This window comes from Phascolarctos cinereus, unplaced genomic scaffold (genome assembly GCF_003287225.1).
Source record: "Phascolarctos cinereus isolate Bilbo 61053 unplaced genomic scaffold, phaCin_HiC Scaffold_5;HRSCAF=322, whole genome shotgun sequence".
NCBI lineage: Eukaryota > Metazoa > Chordata > Mammalia > Diprotodontia > Phascolarctidae > Phascolarctos > Phascolarctos cinereus.
In genome coordinates, this window is record NW_027555958.1 from 50,049,364 (window position 1) to 50,066,654 (window position 17,291).

The following is a 17,291-nucleotide window of genomic DNA, read 5'->3' on the forward strand; positions in this document are numbered from 1 at the left end:
TAACTGTGCCTAATGATATCTAGTCCTTTGTGTTTTTTTTTTTAATTTTTGCCTGGATTTTTTTTTTCATGAGGAATAGTTTTTCCTCCTCACTCCCTTTTTTTCTATTTAACATATACACACATTGCATTCTAACTGAATGTTTGCTCTTTGAGGGCAAGAACATTTCCATTTTTGTCTTTGTATCACCAGCACACAACACAGTGCCTTGCAAGTCAATAAATTCGACAAGCATTGAGCACTAGGCCTGGAGTTTCAAACACTATCTGTGTGACTCTGGGCAAGTTATTAACCTCTATTTGCTTCTGGTTCCTCACCTATAAAAAGGGAATAATAATAGCACCTACCTCCTAGGGTTGTTGTGAGAAGATCAAAGGAGATGACATTTACAAACACTTAGCACATTGGTATATAGTAGGAGCTATATAAATACTTATTCTCCCCATCCTCCAATATATAAAAGGCACTGGGCTAGGCACTCAGAATACTAAGACAAAGCTAAACAGGTCAGTCAATCTAAGGAGTTTAGTTCCTATTGCACATAGTAGGTACTAAAGAAACATTTGTTAAATTTTATTCATTTGCCTAGGCCAGTTCCTAGGAACAGATATGAGAAATAATAGAGGAGTGACAACACTTTCTTCATAACTTATTGAATGTGTAGGGCAAAGGTGGGGGGGGGAGAAATCAATTAATTTCAGACAAATGCTTACTAAGAACCTACTGTGTACTGATCCCAGAGGACTGAGAAAATTTTGATACTAATGAAAGAAATAGGAAATTAAGTCCTCTTGCGATATTTACTGGCTGTGTGACCCTATCCTGTGCAAATTATTCAACTTTTCAGTTCCCCAGGCAATTCTCTAAAATTATAAATTACTGAGCGGTTCTCCATTGGAGACAAAGACAGTAGGCACTATAGAAAGGTTATTTATTATTATCATCATCATCACTGGTGGAGACAGTTTCTTCACCAAGAGTTCTCTATATCAATTGCAACATTGTTCAGTCGTTCAGTTGTATGCAATTCTTTGTGACCCTATTAGATCATAGCACATCAGTACTGTCCATGGGGTTTTCTTGGCAAGGATACTGGAGTGGTTTGCCATTGCTTTCTCCAGCAATGAAAACATAGACTTGAACCAATTTAAAAAAGAAAAAGAAATAGGAAAGTCATGAGGAGGAACAGATTTGGGGAAATTTATGATGAAATTGTATTTGAACATGCTGAATTTGAGGTGTTGATAGAACAACCAGTTGGAGTTGAGTATAGATCTGAAGCATAGACAGGGCAAGAGATAAATGGAGTTGTTTCCAAGGGAGGTGGTAGGTAAAGTTGTAGGCGCAGATAATATTACCAAGGAAGAGAGAGGGTAGAAATAAAGAAGACAATCCCTATGTGAGACTTGAGGGAGGAAGAAGAAGAAGGCCCACTGATAGAAAAGAGCTGATGAAAAGAAAGAGTAATGGAAACCAAAGACAAAGAAAGTGACAGTGAAGGGTAGTGGGAGAGGTGGCCCATAGTACAAAAGATAAGACTCGATTGACCTTGAATAACAGGTTGAATTTATTGATATGTGATCCACTTTTAAAAAGAAATTAGGAAGGCACTGATAAGGACTTTTTTTTGGCCTTGCCATATAAAAATACTTATTCATCTGAATTTCCTATATTTCAATAAATGTGCACATTTTCTAATCATGGAACCATATATTATAATTCTGGAAAGGTGACTCAAAGGGCCCTTAGTCCATCTCTCTGGCTCAGAGCAAAATTGTATCTCTGCCATACCAGGCCAAAGACCATGAAATTCTTAAAGATGTCCAATTAAGGAATTAATACAGTCTCCCTTGGTAAGTCAGTTCCAATTTAAAAATCCTTCAAGGCAAAAAGCTCTTTTTCATATCTAACCTAGAAAGTTTTCCCCAACCTATCAGAGTATATTCTAGCTCTGCTGGGATATTCATTGTGTGACCTCAGGCAAATCACCTGTACCTTAGTTTCATCACCTGCCAAAGGAGATGAGTTAATGAGGTACAATGCAAAAAGTGTGCTGAGATCCTTGGAGATCTGGCAGCCTATAAATCTAAGTTATAGAAACTATCTTTAAGAGACTCAGATTATCTTTCACAGTTGATCTCATTAACACTCATAATTTCCTGGAGGGGAGGGCAAGGAAGCTATAGACATTATTAGCTCCATTTTTCTGATGGTTAAGTGAATCAGTAGCAGGGCTATGCATTTTAGTAAGGCAGGATCACACCCTGAGTTAGCCACGGAAGCAGAAACAGAGCCTGTGTCTTCCTGGTCTATTACTAACATGTATAAATTATGCTGCCTGCTGGCTTCCCCTTCCATATAATTATGAAGAAACCCAGTCACTTTGAGCCAGATGCTAGAGAAGCCATGATCATAGATTTCATCCCGATAGGAGCTAGGGTAGTAGTCCTCAGGGAGAAAGCCTTGTTCCATGGATGCACACCCTCTCCTTCTGACTCTCATGCTGGCCTTGCACTTTGCAAAGATGAAAGAGATGGCACAATTCAACATCACTTATTAAGCACATACAAGAACAGCCCCTGCTTCCAAAGACCTTACCTTCTATTGTGGTAGGGGGGAAGGGGGAAGAGGGAGTTGGAATGGGGGATACATGTATAGACAAATAAAAACAAAATAATTTTTGCTAGGTAGTACAGTAGATAGAGCACAGGCCTGGAGTCAGGAAGATCTGAGTTCAAATCTAGCTTCATACACTTACTAACTGTGCGACCCTGGGAAATCACTTAACCCCTATTTGCCTCAGTTCCTCATTTGTAAAATAGGGACATACTAGAGAAGGAAATGGCAAGCTACTCCATTATCTTTGCCAAGAAAACCTCATGGGCAATGTCCATGGGGTCACATAGAATTGGACATGTCTAAACAAGCAAACAACAGTAACATAAACAACAAGAATTTTAAGGGTTTTCTTTAGACAGCTAGGTGGCACAGTGGATAGAGTGCTGGGCTTGGAGTTGGGAAGACCTGAGTTCAAATCCAGCCTCAGAAATGTCCTAGCTGTGTGATCTTAGTCTGTTTGACACTGAAGAAGAATAATGACAAACCACTCCAGCATTTTTGCCAAGAAAGCCCTATGGACAGAGGTCTAGGAGGTCCTGAAGAATTGAACATGACCGACACAACTCAACACCACCAAAATTTTGGAAGTAAAGACTCCTGACTATTGGAGGGGGAGGAGAAGAAATCAGGAAAGCATTCTGTAGGTGGCCTGAGCTGAGCCTTTAAGGAAGAGAAGCATTCTAAGAGGTAGAGGTGAGGAAACCACATGGGAAGTCAAAGAGACAGGAGATAGAATTTTGAACTTGAGAACAGCTGCTAGTCCAGTATGACAAGAACAGATTGTGTGAAAGGGAATAATTGGAAATAAGTCTGGAAAGGAAGGTGGAAGCCAGATGGTGGAGGGCTTTAAATAATAGGATGAGAAGTTGACATTTTTTCCCAGACTTATGCCTTAAGAAGATTATTTCAGCAGCTGTGTAGAAGATGGATTGGAGAAGGAAGAGGCTGGCGAAGTAGATAGAGTGTTGTCCTTGGAGTGAGGAAGACCTACTTTCAACTCCCCCTCAGACACTTACTAGCTATGTGGTCCTGGGCAGATCACTTTGCCTCTCTGTGCCTCAGTTTTCTCATTTGTCAAATGGGGATACTAATAACATCTACCCACCAAGGTTGTTGCAAAAATAAAATGTTATACCATTTAAAAAGAGCTTTGCAAACCTTAAAGCACTATATAAATGCTGGCTATTATTATTGTAATCATCTGGGTGAGAGGATATAAGTTCTTGAAGAGGATAGTGGAGAAGAACAAGATTAGTGAAATGTGTGGCTAGAATTGATAGGACTTGGCAACTGATATGAGGGGTGAGAGTAGAGAAGAGAGTCAAGGATGAGTCTGAGGCTGCATAACTGGGTGGGAGAAAGACTGTGGTGACCTCAGTAGAGATAGAGAAGTTGGGGGAAGGGGCATCTTTGATCAGGGGAGATAAGAAGTTCCATTTGGGGCATGTTGAAGTTGAGATTCTATAAAAAGAACAGAGTAGAAAGAAATGTGGTGATGTGGACAAAGCCCTGATCTTGCCCTCAGACTACCTGAGACAGTCCTAGATCCACCACTTGTGGGTGACAGTATCTTAACACATCAAAGGGTGTTTCCAAATGATGGATGGACCTTTGAAAGAAAACATGGACAGTGTGTCAAATACCAGAAGAGAAAGTAAAATGGCAAATGAAAAGTCTACACTCAGGGTAAGTCATGTAGGAGGACTCAATGACTCAGTTATTCTTAGAACTCAACCATTAAAATTTGTGTAATGGGGGTCTGTGTGTGTGTGTGTGTGTGTGTGTGTGTGTGTGTGTGTGTGTGTGAGAGAGAGAGAGAGAGAGAGAGAGAGAGAGAGACAGACAGACAGACAGACAGACAGACAGAGAGACAGAGACATACAGAGAGAGACAGAGAGAAAGAAAGACAGAGAGAAAGAGAGAGAGAGGCCTTGGGACATCATTTCTAGGGGTGGGGAGGCTAGGAAGCTTGTTTATGGGAGAATCATGATTGATGAAAGGAAAGTGTGTTGGAGAGACTGTGATTTCTCATTTACTGAAATTGATGGTGGACATTCTATTTCATGACTGGCTAACCATGTATTGAAAAGAAGACTCTTTGATTGGCTGTGAGGGCATTCAGAAAGTCCTGTCAGCATCAGACACTTTCTTTTTAACCTCATTTATTCCCGGGTGACCTAGGTGACACTTTCATTCATGGTGTTTGATGCGAGACCACATGATGAAGGCAAAAAGCTTTGGGGCCTTTCCCCCCTCTGAGGCCGTATGGCCCACTGAAAGGGTTTTGCTTCTTGGTCTCTGAATTTGTTCCAGATGAAGGGAGAGGAGTCTCTATGACCTTATAAATTTGAAAGGTTCAGAGGCTGCCTTAGCATCTCAGCATTCCAGTCTGTGGGTTTATAGCCAGAACATCACAGATGCTCTAAGGAGCAAGGAGTAATCTAAGGAAGCAACATTTGAGGGCCAGGTCAGTGGGAGCTGAGATGTGGACTTACCGGCAGGCATGGCGCATCTGGAAATGAACTTGGTGGAATCAATGGTATGGAGGAACTAAGCTTTGAGCCTATTCCCCACAAGAAATTAAGGTGGTATAACAGAAAGGATGCCCTTAGAGTGCAGGGAGAAAATGTTTATATGTTTGTTTTTGCTATAGTTTTGAAGCAAATATCCCTTTTTAAAAGCTGATTAATGTTATGTAGTTAAATGGAACTGAGGCATTAACTACTGGCCCCTAACAATGGAGGAAACATAGAGGGAGAGGACTTAAGCTAATGGTGGCATGGAGGTAGTACCTCAGGCACTGGGGGACCCCAGACCCCTGAGTAGGAAGATATAGCAGGCCTAGCTCTGGGAGAGTAAGCCAGTGCATACTTGCTACATTTCTATCATGTTTGATCAAGTCCTCTTTTTGTTTAAGGACTGCTTGTATTTCACAAGTATTTTGTAAACCATCATTGAGCATGATGGGCTCTGAGCTCCAGTCTTCCTTTTGCCATTGTGGTTATATTCTAGGTACAGTGTAGGACTTCCTTTTCTCAGTTCCTAAAATCACCAGGCTCATTGCCTAGAGCAAAATCTTCACTGGTACCTGCCAAGTTCCACCCTCACATTCACATAGGCTAAAAGGAGTTTATAAAGTGTTCCTCACAACAATCCTGTGAGTAATATACAGAGAAGAGAAAAGGGGCTTGTATAGACCCCCTGAGAGATTACAATGAAAAGGGGGCAAGACACAAATAATGACCCAGCAGAAGAAACTAAGGCAGAAAGGTCAGATTATATATAGTCTCACTTGACTTTCACCAGGACCACGATATGTAACTACTACAGATAGTATTTTCCCGATTTTGCAGATGGAACTGATTGAGGCTTAGAAAGATGAAGTGACTTGGTCACACAATCATTTCCACTTCAACATGTTGCCTCTGATTTATGTCACTTCCCAATAATATCATTAACGTTATAAAGCAACGAGGTGGTACAGCGGATAGAGTGCTGGGCCTGGAGTCAGGAAGATATGAGTTCCAATGTAGTCCTGGATACTGTCTAGCTGTGTGACCTTAGACAAGTCACTTAACTGCTTTCTCCCTCAGTTTCTTCAATTGTAAAATGGGTATGATAATAGCACCTACTTCTCAGAGTCATGAGACTCAAAGGAGATTGCTTATATAAATGCTAGCTATAAGGAAATCCCACTGTAGAGTTATGTTATAGTACCATTTGGTTGATTGCTTATTTGTTATATATTCCTGGAAATGTTGTTTCCTCTAATATTTTGTTTTCATGGAAGAACATAATGACATTAGCTGGACTGTGACTGTAAATAGAGTGGGGCATTTCCTCACTTCTGAATTGCTTTTGGAAAAGTGGCAGGAAGTGTTAGGGAGAAGTGTTTATTAAGACCACTAACCACAAGGAATACTAACAATATTTACACAGTGCTTTATAGTTTCCAGCACACTTTTACATATCTTAGCTCATAGTAGTCCCACTTTGGGGCTGAAAAGAAGATTTGGATGGTTCAGTGACAGCAGAAAAGCAGTGGGGAAGCTAACAGATTTATGTGGAGAGAATTCTGAGAAATCCCCGCCACCTCTCCCCAAGCAAAGAGACAATGGATGACTAAATACCTGGGATCTGCTTGACCTTCCTCCTGGTAAGTCATCTATCACTCAAGAGCACAGTGAGGGTTTAGACCAGGGGTGGGGAACCTACAGCCTCGAGGCCACATGTGGCCCTTCAGATCCTCAAATGAGGCCCTTTGACTGAATCCAAACTTCACAGAACAAATCTGACCCTCTAGGTCCTCAAGTGAGGCCCTTTGACCCAATCCAAACTTCACAGAACACATCCCTTTAATAAAAGGATTAGTTCTGTAAAGCTTGGATTCAGTCAAAAGGCCACACCCAAGGACCTAGAAGGCTACATGTGGTCTCAAGGCTGCAGGTTCCCCACCCCTGGTTTAGATAGAATGCTTCTCCAGGTCAGGAGGATAAATGTGGTAGGACTGAAATGAGCACCAGAGAAGGATTTTGGCATCAGAGCACTGTTTAATCTTGGGCAAGTCACACAGCTTCTCTGACTTCAGTTTCCTTATATGTAAAATTGGAAGATAAACCTACCCTGCCCAACTTGTGACTGTTATGAGAATCAAATCAGATAATGAATATAAAAGTGATCTGTAAGCCATAATATTATTTTTGTTATTCAGTCATATCCGACTTTTCATGACTCTATTTGTGGTTTTCTTGGCAAAGATACCGGAATGGTTTGCCATTTCCTTCTCCAGCTCATTTTTTATAGATGAGGAACTGAGGTAAACAGGGTGAAGTGACTTGCCCAGGGTTAGCAAGCTCCTGAGGCCCCCTCTTTACAAAGAAGAAGAGAGTTAGTGAGAGATGAATGTGCTCAGCACCAGTGCTCTGTGCTCTTTACTTGACACAGTCTGTTTTTTGCTCTCCAGCCCCTCTTTTCTTTCTCTCACTTGGAGCTCAGTCACAGCTTCTTGCCACTTTCTTTGTCTTCTACCCTCCTTTGACAGGTTCAAACGAAAATGAGGTTCAAGTGTCACCTGCTTCCCCCGCCCCTTGCTTCTTTTTGCATAGTCTTCTCATTTTGCATTCCAGTTATATGAGATAACGTTTTCTACCTTTCTTCCCTCTTTTTTCCCCCTTCTTTTAAGATAATCAAAACATAAAAGCATTCTATGTCCCTCTGGCTTATTTAACTCCCTCGCTGACCTCTAATACCATTAGAGGGTTTTTTTTTTTAGGCAATTGGGGTTAAGTGACTTGCCCAGGGTCACACAGCTAGTGAGTGTCAAGTGTTTGGTCTGAGGCCAGATTTGAACTCAGGTCCTCCTGATTTCAAGGCCAGTGCTCTATCCACTGCGCCACCTAGCTGCCCCACCATTAGAGTTCTGAGGGGACACTTGTACTATCTCATCCTACTGGAATATAAACATTTCATCCTTGTGTAGTTCCTTTTTATAGGTCAATTATATTTACCTTTTTACGTTTCTCTTGGCTCCTTTGTTTGTATATCAAAGTTTCTATTCAGTTCTGGTCTTTTCATCAGGAATACTTGGAAGTCCACCATTTCATTATGGGTCACTTTCCCCCTACAGGATCATACTCAGTTTTTCTGGATAAGTTATTCTTGGTTGTAAGCCCTTATTTATTGCCTTTTGGAATGTTGCATTTCAAGCTCACCCCTTGTGGTGAGCTAAATGTGGCTGCTAAATCTTTATGATTCTGATGGTGGTTCCTGGCACTTGAACATTTTCTCTCTGCTGTTAGCAATGTTTTTCTTTGACCTATAAGCTCTGGATTTTGGCTGTGATATTCTTGGGGGTTTTCATTTTGAGATTTCTTTTAAGAGGTAACTAGTGGATTCTTCATATTTTCACTTTGTCTACTGGTTCCAAGTATTTCTTTAATTCTTTCTTTTTTCTTCCTTCCTTCCTTCCTTCCTTCCTTTTTATTTCTTTCTTTCTTCTTCATAATGTATTTAGTATTTTATTTTCTCCCAGTTACATGTAAAAACAATTTTCAACATTTGTTTTTAAAACTTTGAGTTCTAAATTCTCTCTCTTCCTCCCTCCCCTTTAATGCTTTCTTGAAATATGATATCCAGATTCTTTTTCTGGTCATGGCTTTCAGGTAGTCGAATAATTCTTGATCTATTCTCTAAGTCATTTGTTTTGTATATGAGATACCACACATTTTCTTTTGTTATTTTCAGTCTTTAGACTTTGATTTAATATTTCTTATTGTCTGAGGGAATCATTAACTTCTGTTTGGTCCATTCTAATTTTTAAAGAGTCTATAGTCACAATCTTAGGTAAAGTTTTGAACAATTGTAAGTTATTTACTGAGCTATTAATTCTTCTTTCAAAAACTCTCATTTACTTTCCAGTTCTTTCCTCTAGTGCTCTCATTTCATTTATAAATGAATTTTAAAACTCTTACTTCATTTCTTCTAGGATTCTAGTTTGATTTATATCCAAGCTGTGTTTTGTTTTGAGGCTTTGCTTATAGATGTTTTGGAGTCATTCTCTTCTTTTGTATTTATGTCTTGGGTACTCCTGTCACCAGAATAACTCTTTATGGTGGGAGTCTTTTGTTTGTTAACTTATTCTTTCTAGACTTACTTCCAGAATTGGGATTTTTATGTGGAATTCCTCATAAGGAAACTCCCTTTACCAAAGGAGATCGGTAGCTGCTCTGCAACTTGGAGTTGCCTCAGGCATTAAGAGGTTAAGTGACTTAATCAAAGTCATGTAGCCTACATATGTCAGAGGTAGGACATGAACCCAGCCAAGTCTTCCTGATTCCCACAACAGTTCTCTATCCATTATGCCAGGCTGCTTCTCTTACTATGTGTTAAGTACCAAAAATATGTGAAACAAAAATGTTTCTCTAATGCATTATCACATAATCACAGATCTTAGCAATGGAAGGGACCTCATAAGGCAACTAGTACTGCTTCAATCCAAGGAATGTTCCTTTTATAATGTCTGACACATGATTCTCCAGCCACTGCTTAAAACCTTCAGGGACAGGGAACTCAACTTCTCTAGCTCCTCATCTATCTCCTGCCCTCTCTGTCTTCTTTCAAGTCTCAGCTAAAATTCTACCTTTTACAAGAAGCTTTCCAGTCCCTTTTATTTGTAGAGTCTTCCCTTTGAGACTACTCTCCCCTCCATTTCTTGTTTGTATATAGTTGTCTGCATGTTGTGTTTCCTATTAGACTGTGTACTTTTGGAGAGCAAGGACTGATTTTTGCCTTTCTTTGTATTCTCAGTACTTACCATAGTGTCTGGTATATAGTAGGTGCTTAATTAAAGCTTGCTAATTGTCCCTTCATTTTTAAATACCTCTAATGGCTAAGAAAAACTCCTTTATTGGATCCTGAAATCTGCTTCTCATTAACTTTCACCCATTGCTGCTAATTCTGCCTCCTGGGGCAAAATTCAATGACTCCTTTTGCTTAGACCGATCCTCATGTGGCATGAGGTTTACTCCCCTTACCTTCCTGGTCTGCCTCCTCTGGACATGCTCCAGCTTATCCATATCCCTTTTAAAGTAACAAGTCCTAAGAGAGGAGGAATACATTGGAGTCTCAGTGCTCAGAAAGCCTCTTCAAAGAAAGAAAGACTTAGTCCTAAAATGATTTTCTCTGGAAAGATTTCCTATGGGAACCAGGTTCCCAATCGTGTCCACGTAGTAATGGTTGCTTTGTTAAATCTAATTGCCCCCTGTCACACCTGGGCTGGCCTTATTTACTTAGGCAAAGGTAAGACTGGGTGTGGGAGTTTATTCTGATCATTCTGTAGCTCTTTTACAGTAAATGGAACCTGGAAGGCTGTGTGCCCAGCCAGGTGGCGTAAGCCACTCTAGGGAAGGAAGTGTATGGAAATGTCATTACAATTGTGTTCTTGGGGTCTGCACTGTGTGATAGTACTGATGATAAGGTCCCATAACCCCACCCTGTTGGGAAGGCCAAATTCTGTTTCATACTGAATAATGCCCAAAAAACCCAATGTCTAACATGCACTGATTATTGAATAATAGAATGTTATGAGCTGGAAGAGATCTTAGAGAACATTGAAACCACTCCCTTGTTTTATAGTTAGGCAGTTAGGTGGTACAATGGACAGCATGATGGACTTGGGGTCAGGAAGACCTGAGTTCAAATCATGCCTCAAACATTTAGTTACTATGTGATCATGGGCAAATCACTTAACCTCTCTCAGTCTCAGACTCTCCATATGTAAAAACTGGGATGATGAAAGTACCGGCCTCACAGGGTTGTCATGGGGATCATGAGATAATGTATAAAGTTCTTTGCAAACCTTAAAATGCTATATAAATGCTAGCTATTACAGTTAAGGTAACTGAGGGCCTACAAGGTAGAGTGATTGGGCTGAATACATGCAGGTAGGAAGTGGCAGAGCTGGATTTGAATCCAGACCTTCTGAATCCATATCTAATGATCCTCTCACGATGCCATACTTTTCCATTATCTAGTCCTCTCCTGCTCCCCCACTATACAGATGAGAAAACTGAGGCAGATGGTTATGTCCCTTTCCATCCTAAGATCACACAGTTAGTAGAAGAGTAGGAATTAGAACCCAGGTCTCCTGATCCCCCTACAGTGGTCTTTCTAATACTGTGTTTCCAGTTCTCAGGAAGGTAAAGTGATTAGTATCTACATTACCCGTATGATCTTGGGCAAGTCACTTAGACTCTCTCAGACTCAGTTTTCTCATCTGTAAAATGAGACAGTGGGATAGCCTCTGATGTCCCTTCTAGCCCTAGCATATAATCCTATTAGAGATTTTTAAAAGCAGAGAGAGAGGGGCAGCTAGGTGGCACAGTAGATAAAGCTCTGGCCTTGGAGTCAACAGAACTTGAGTTCAAATGCAGATTCATATACTTAACACTTACTAGCTGTGTGACCCTGGGCAAGTCACTTAACCCTGACTGCCTCACCAAAAAGAAAAAAAAAAGCAGAGAGAGATTTTCATGACCTGATGGAACTAGCCACTCAGGCCCATTATGGGTCTTTTTTTTTTTTTACTTTTTGGGGAGGCAATCAGGGTTAAGTGACTTGCCCAGGGTCACACAGCTAGTAAGAGTCAAGCGTCCGAGGCCAACCATTACGGGTCTTTTAAAATGCCCTCAGAGCTGTACCTGAGTGATGCAATGGAGGCTGAATTTCTAGGTCTCTGCACCGCTACATTAATGACTCTGAAAATTCATGTGGTGTCTCCTAAGCTGCAGTAGTTTCCGCCCATGGATTACTGACTTCTTTTCAGTCTTGCAATCACAAGGCTTTTAACTGAGCTTCTTTAAGTATATTCTTCCTTATGGAGCAGAGGTCACACAGTTGAGTTAGTGAAAAAAGATTTCCTAACAAAATGAAGATAGAAAGGATGGTGCTCTATGTGTGGTCAGAATAAGTAACATGAAAGGGCCACATCTGGGGCTGATTTGGTAATGAGCATGAGTACCAAACCAGTCAACAATCACCAATCAATGGGTGCTGATGATTTGTTATGTGCTAGGCATGGTAGAAGTCAAAAACATCTATAAGACAGACCATGTCCTCAAGAAATTTACAACCTAAAAAGATGCCTGATGATTTCAGGAAGACCACAAGGGCCAAATGAATGGTACAAAGACTAAATGCTGTAGGAGGTCAGCAGAGGCACACTTACTGCAGGCTGGGGTCTTTGGAGAAGATTCCAAGGAGGACAGGAGTCTTGAGCTGGATGGGATGGATGGATTCCAATAAGTAGATGAAAAGGCAAAAGCCTGTTAGATAAGAATAGGCTGTGCAAAGGTGAGAATGTGTAACATGCACTCAGGGAAGGTGAGTAGGGTGGTCTGGCTAGATACAGGGGTTTTTTACTTGGGGTCTGTGTTTTTTAAATATTTTGATAACTTCATTTCAATATAATTAGCATTTCTATAATCCCATATGTTTTATTTTATGCATTTAAGAACATTATCAGACTGCCAGAGGGTTCCATGATACACAAAAGGTTAAGAACCCATATGCTAGAATGGATGTTGGCATAAAATGGGAGACAGGCTTAGAAAGATAAGCTGGGTCTAAATACGGCAGCCCTTGAATACATTCTCATAAAGGTGCTGAGGAGGCAATTTAAAAGTTTTTTGAGCAAGGGAGGAATAGGATCAAGGCAGAAGATTAATGTAGGATTGGTTTGTAGGATGAACAGGAGGAGAAAGAAGCTGATGGCAAGAGACCAGTCCTAGAGACTATTGCAATTATCTATGCCATAATTTACATGGAGTGGAACTAGAATGGTGGCTAAGGCAAAACGGTAGAAATGGGGGACAAATATAAGAACCATCACACAACAAGAAATCACAAAACTTAGTAACTGATTAGATATGGGGATTTGGGGAAAAGGAAAAAGAAAAATGACTGGGGTTCTGAACTTGGGTGATCATGCAAATGAAAGTACCATTAACAGGAAAAGGAAAGCCAGAAAAGGGAGCCCATTTTGAGTAGATAAGGACCCTCCTGAAAACTCCAGGAGGTACACAGAATGGAAGAAGCCTGGCTTTTGAGTCTGAGGTCCCGTCTGCATCCTGTATCTGCTGCTTACTGCACGTGTGACCTTGGATGAGTCACTTAAATTCCCAGGGCATTAATCTTCCCATAGACTAAAGAGCCTCTGAGGACTCTGCTAGCTTTAGACCTATGATCCTGTCATCACAGAGTCTCAGGATTGGAACGACCCCAGAGACCCTCTTATCCAACCTGTAACGGTCTTGTTTTCAGACATGTTGAATTTGAAGTGAGAGAAGGTCATTCATGTTCAATTTCTGAGGAATCAAAGATTTGGGGTATAAGCTCAAGGTAGAAGTACAGGCTAAGGGTACAGATCTGAAAATCCTCTTGATAAAGTAGATAGTTAAAGTCATAAGAATAGTTAGCATTTCCATAGAGTTTTGAGGGTTCCAAAACGCTTTATAGACATTATCCCATTTGGTTCTCACAACGATCCTGTGAGAGAGGTGTTATTATTATACCCATTTTACCGATGAGCAACGAGGTTAAGAGAGGCTAAGAGACTTGCCCAGGGTCTACAGTTAGTCAATGTCTAAAGCAGGATTTGAACTGAGATCTTCCCTGTCCCACCTTCAGTCCTCTAGCCACTGTTGCCACCTCATGCCCAAGCCATGAGGGTTTCTGAATGCCAACTTGGGTTTTTGCTTTATCCTTGAAATGGACCTCTCCCATTGATCTTTTCCTCACTACCTTTACTCTCACCATTATGACCGTTCTCTGGGTCTCAGTTTCTCTATCTGTGAAATGAGAAGGCTGAACTAGATGAGAGTTCTAGCATCCCTTCCAACTCTAACATTCGATGACTGAGAAAATCCAAAATATTTCCTTTTATTCTTAGCTGTTGGGCCATCTCTCTGGCAGGTTGCTCTTTCTGAGCCCTTCTTTTTTCCCCTCTTCCTTCCCAGAAGGAAAGTGCTGCTGAATGCTTCTAGAGTCCCTGAGTATTCAAATGATCTGACGGGAGCTGGAGTGCCAGATAACAGATGTGAGGAATGCAGACACCAATGTCCCCTTCACTGTTTCTCAACATGAACTCGCACAGTGATGAAGTCATTCCCGATGAGCTACTTGGCTCCATGGATTAGGACTGGATGCTGAGATCTGGGGAGAGGAGCAGACAGAGGGCATAGAATGGGGAGATTATTTTCTCCAAGGAGGATGGAGTCAGGTTCATTTTCTGTAGTCAGAGGATTCACAGGGTACAGATGCCAGCTAACAATGCCTCCGGCAATGCGATTCTCCTCATAGCTACACTTTCATGAACTCTGAGACTTTCCATGTTCCCTGTAGCTGAATGGTCCTACAAGTGTTGTCTTCTTCAATTAAAGCATGATCTCCTTGACAGCAGGGGTTGTCTTCTTTGTTCATCTGTATCGCCAGCATTTAACATAGTGCTTGGCACCTAGTAAGCACCAGGTAATTGTTTTGTCATTCATTCATTCATTTATTCATTCAATGCAAGGCCAACAGTGTGTGACAACTGCTCTGAGAAATTTCAGCCTAAGAGCTGCAAGAAGTGCCAGGGAAAGAAGCACAATTTACAAATGAAGGCTTCACGGAGGAGGTGGCATTTGGGCTCCACCTTGAAAGATGACAAAGATAGAAATAAGGGATGCTGGGGGTAGGGTGGGGGTATACAGTGAGCATTTAAGTGAGTAGAGGAAGATTGACAAAGCAAGGGTGGGAGAGCTGATTTCTCTCCTCTCCCTGTCCCACTCTCCATGGAGTTCAATCCATGGCTGGCACACTGGCAAACACTACCTAGCTTATGCCATTTGAATAAATCCCAGAAAGAAAAAGATAAAATCTTTTTAATACAAATAACTCCAGCCTCCAGATGTAATTTGAATGGGCCCTGGGTGACTTGTTCTATTTCTTCAGCTTCAGTAAGCAAGGAAATCCAATCATCCAGTCTGTAAGACACTCCATTGTATGGGAAGTACGTGAACAATGTAAAGAGGAACATAACTTTCCAAGAGGAAATAATTGGTCCTGGAACTAAGCCTCTGATGTAAGAAGATTCATAGCCAAAAAAGGAAAGAAAAGGAGGGAAGAAAACTTTAAAGTTCAAAGTTTATCTGTTCCAACTTCCTTGTGTTACAGATGGGGAAACTAAGGCCCAATGTCCTGTCTATAGTCCCATAGCTAGTTAATAAGAGAGCAAGGACTAGAGATGAGCTCTCTTGGCGACTCATCCAATTGGCCCTCCACAGCCTCCACCCATAGTCACCTCCAATGTGCAGCCATGCAGAAGCTCTCATACAATTGTTCAAGGAGAAATGACTGAAATTGGTGACCCCAGGGTCAGTCCAACCTCCAGCTTCCTGGCGTTTCATGAATGGCCATCCCAGAAATGAAATATGGGCCCTATTGTTGGCTGGAGAAAATAACTCAGGAGGCCATGACGGAAGTCATTAGCCGTGGCTCTCTGTGAAAAGAGAAAATGCTCTATGTGGCTGCTTGTTTGGACAATGAAACATGGTCATTTCAGTCTTTTGTTTCAGCCTTTGTTTTTCATATTTGGCCCTTGTATTTTCCCTCTGCTAAATGAATGGCTGAACCCCAAAGTGAATGAGCCAGTGTTCCCCCATCTTGAGAAACTCCACAGATTGTCTTCCCAGTTTGCCCCTCACAGCCAGCCTTCCCCCTGCCTCTAGACATGATCTAATTATTTCATAGTGAATTAGATTCCTGCCAGTGATGGGCTGGCCAGTCTGTCATCTGGAATGTACAGAAAAACATTAGATTTGGAGTCAGGGCCTTGGGATTGAAACCTGGTTCTTCAAGGGTTAACTCGGGCAAATCATTGAGCCCCTTTGGCCCAGCACCAACTAGTTAAGACCTGACAGGAAGGCAAGCAAGCCTACCTGAATCAATAAGGCACCAATGGGGGAGATACAGGTGGTAGTTTGTGTCAGGCAGCTTAAACCATCAGCACCTGCCTTCTGACCACAGTCAAGACAGTTGAGGACTCTGAGCCCAAGAAATTAGGAAATAGTAGCATCCTCCCTCCCATACACCAGCTCAGATTCCACTCAGTCTCCCCATAACCATACCCAGGGAGCAACTCTTGAGGAGACTTGACAAGGCAAGTGCCTCTTCAGGTCTTACATAGTGGTCCCTGCCTCCTTAGCAGCCCTGACTCTGAAGACTGAAAAGAACCCAAAGACATTATCAATAGTTCAACATCAGGATAGGAGGTGGTTTTTATCAATGGAGATAAACAACAGATTCATTACTACTGACCTTGCTGCCGCACCCCAAGGACCACTGGGCCTTTCTATGTGCCTCTCCAATGGACCCTCCTACATGTATTACATCCACCTATTAGAATATGGGCTCTTTGAAAGCCAGGACTGTCTTGTCTTGCTTTTCTATTTATGCCCCCAGTGATCAGTAGGTTGCTTTGCCCCAAATTGGTGCTTAGTAAATGCTTTTTCATTCACTGATTCATTCCTTCATTTGTTGCTTCACTGGATTTGACTTTTGGCTAATGGGGGATGCTAACGACCTGTGTACCTCATATTCAAATCCAAGCTATACATCTCCTCTACAGTGCTTCTGGAAGGAACATTCAGGGCAAGGTATCCCCTCTAAAATAATAGATAGAGTGGGCCCCGCATGACGTGGATCCTTCTCTTGACTTTTGGAGGGGGACCAATGAAAGTGGCAAAGCTGCTGACCTCTACTCTGGGACTGGCTCTCCTTACCAGAGTGCCTGACCTGAGGCTGGAGAAAGAAGGGAAAGGGAATAAGCATTTATATAGCACCTACTATGTGCCAGGCACTGTGCTAAGCACTTTTTACAAATGAGATCTTATTTGATGCCCACAACAATCCTAAGAAGTAGGTGCTATTACAATTCTCATTTTACAGGAAACTGAGGCAAACAGTGGTGAAGTGACTTGCCAAGGTCACACACAGTTAGTGAGTATCAGAGGCCAGATAACTCAAGGCCCAGCATTCTATCCATTATTCTACCAATTGCCTCGTAATGGTGAACACTGCTGAAAATGATACTTCTGTGAGGAAAAACCAAAAAGAAAAATGAGAATAACAAAACA

At 41.6% G+C, this 17,291-nt stretch overlaps 1 long non-coding RNA gene across 1 annotated transcript; it reads left to right on the plus strand.

Annotated features, from left to right (window-relative positions):
• The first annotated feature begins 5,805 nt into the window (after positions 1–5,805).
• LOC110219507 (uncharacterized) lies at positions 5,806–16,525 on the plus strand. The gene is made up of 2 exons (XR_002327653.2): positions 5,806–6,775; positions 14,133–16,525. It is a non-coding gene; the product is annotated as an uncharacterized LOC110219507 (long non-coding RNA).
• The last annotated feature ends 766 nt before the right edge of the window (positions 16,526–17,291 follow it).